The sequence below is a fragment of the Nicotiana tomentosiformis genome, chromosome 8 (assembly GCF_000390325.3).
Source record: "Nicotiana tomentosiformis chromosome 8, ASM39032v3, whole genome shotgun sequence".
NCBI lineage: Eukaryota > Viridiplantae > Streptophyta > Magnoliopsida > Solanales > Solanaceae > Nicotiana > Nicotiana tomentosiformis.
In genome coordinates this window covers 134,296,272-134,299,134 of record NC_090819.1, presented here as the reverse complement: position 1 = coordinate 134,299,134, position 2,863 = coordinate 134,296,272, and positions in this window count along the sequence as shown.

Here is a 2,863-nt window from a genome sequence, read left to right as displayed (position 1 = left end):
CATTGCCTCGCGAATCGGCCTCCAAACGTCTCGAATCTAGCCACAAATAATTCGATTTAGTCAATACAAATTATAGGAATTAATTCCATATAAAAATACTAATTTTCCAACAAAAATCTGAAATCTTACCCAAAGATCGCTCATGGGGACCACATCTCGGAACCAGACAAAATTATAAAATATGAACGCCCATTCAACCACGAGTCCAACCATACAAATTTTACCAAATTCAGACTTCAACTCGACCCTCAAATCTTCAAATTAAACCAAGAGGGTATTCTAAATTTTCCAACTTAATTCAACAATTAAATGTTAAAAATAATCATGGATTAGGGTAATTTGACCAATATTGAGTTAAGAACACTTACCCCGTTGTTTTCCTTGAAAATTTCCCGAATATTGCCTTTTCCCGAGCTCCATTTCGGCAAAAATGGAAAATGGAACGAAGTCCCATTTTCAAAACTTAAATTTTCTGTCCAGGCATTCCTTCTTCGCGAACGCGACCCTTGCCTCTCGTTCGCGGAGTACAAAAATGTGTTGCCCTATTTTTCTTCTTCGCAAACACAAACCTTGCCTCGCGAACACGATGCTTCACTGGGCTACTGAATCGCGAACGCGTCCTCTCCATCGCGAACGCGTGCCCTCGGTCGCGAATGCGAAGCACAAAATGGGTATGTACAAATTTCCCCTTCGCGAACGCGTGAGTCAATTCGTGTTCGCGAAGAACAACATCAGTACCAGCAAACCAGCAACAGCAACGTATCAAAAGTTGGTCCGAAACCACCTCGAAACACACCTGAGGCCCTCGAGACCTCAACCAAATATACTAACAAGTCTCAAAACATCATATGAACTTAGTCGAAGCCTCATATCACATCAAATAACGCTAAAAACATGAATCACACCCCAATTCAAGCCTAATGAAACTTGGAAATTCCAACTTCTACATTCGACGTCGAAACCTATCAAATCAAGTCCGATTGACCTCAAATTTTGCACACAAGTCATAAATTAAATAACGAAGGTGTTCCAATTCTAAGAATCTAATTCTGACCCCTATATTAAAAAGCTAAATCCTCGGTCAAACTTCCAAACTTAAATTCTATTTTAGCCATTTCAAGCCTAATTTAACTACGGACTTCCAAATAATTTTCCGGACACGCTCCTAAGTCCAAAATTACCATAAGAAGCTATTGGAATCATCAAAATTTTATCCTGGGATCGTTTATACATTAGTCAATATCCGGTCACTATTACAACTTAAGCTTTAAACCTTGGAATAAAGTGTTCCAATTCATTCCAAAACCTCACCGGACCCGAACCAATTACCCTGACAAGTCACATAATAACTGTAAAGCATAAATTGAGCAGTAAATGGGGGAACGGGGTTGTAATACTCAAAACGACTGGCCGGTTCATTACAATTACTCAAGTAATCTGCTCAGTAAATGATACATCATGTAAGGGTGATATGCAATGAATCAGGTAATTAACCACGGAAACTGGAAGTAGAGATGAAATGCAAATTCAAACAAAAACTTGACAGATTTTCCTCAATCTTTCCATTTTCGTACCAAATCACTGATCTGTTTTCCTTAATAATCGCGTGTATACCATCAAGAAGGCACATGATAGAGTGACCCTAGGGGGATAGATCTATATCCATACACAAGCACGACCAGTTCAACGTGCTACCAGCCGACGTGGTTAGAGGCTCAATATCATAATTCGCCCGGTGTGGTCATATGCATAACAGTACAATCCTCCCAACATGGTCATAGACATAACAACACAATCTGTCTAGCTTAGTTACAGGCATAACAACACAATCCACCCGGCGTGGTCATATGCATAACAACACAATCCGTCCGGCGTGGTCGCAGACATCAAGTCCAAATCATATCACATAGGAGCAAGTGTGCAAGAATACATTTGTTTGATGAATGAATAATAGATCGCATGCTCCTGGACTGGTGTAAATGATATGCTAAAGTGTAGGCATGTGCAAAGTGTGCTATCATAGCTCAAATCGGCAATTTCATCACGAAAATAGCAATTATCATGTCCATTCAGGGAATTAGTCTCTATATAACCTCAAACATGACTCAAATAGTTCACAACAAGGTGCACACCGTTGTGGTTTTTATACGGCGGGTGATAGATTTACATCAAAGGCGGTAACGCACCATGACTATTAAATATTGGGTCCATCTCTGTGTTTGTCGCCCTTTTGATGTCAAGGCTTCAACCTTGTATTGTTGTCAGATATACACGTGGCACTTTTTATTGATTCTTTCTTGTGTTTCAAAGTTATGAGTCTCTATTAGTATATATTTTTATTTTGAATATCAAAATATAAAATATGCATGTATAGTAAGTTTTAGCTTTAGTTATATGAAAACTCGTTGAGGAAAATTATAAATGAATGACTTATTATTATTTATGTGTAACGACCCGACCGGTCGTTTTGAGCATTTATGCTCCTTTCAACTATTTGAAGTCTTGAATAACTTCCTACGAGGTATTATGACTTGTGTGAATTGTCGGTTTTGATTTTAAGGTATTTCAGAGTTAGCTTGGAAGAATGGATTTTCATGTTGGAAGCTTAAGTTGAAATAGTTGACCGGATATTGACTTATGTGTAAACGACCTTGGAATAGAGTTTTGATGATTCCAACAGCTCCGTATGGTGATTTTGGGGTTAGGAGCGTGTCTAAAAAATATTATTTGGAAGCCCGTAGTAAAATTTGGCTTGACATGGCTAAAATAGAAAGTTGAGTTTCAAAGTTTGACCGGGGAGTTGAATTTTCGATATTGGGCTCAAAATCTGATTTTGGAAATTTGAATAGCTTCATTATGTCAT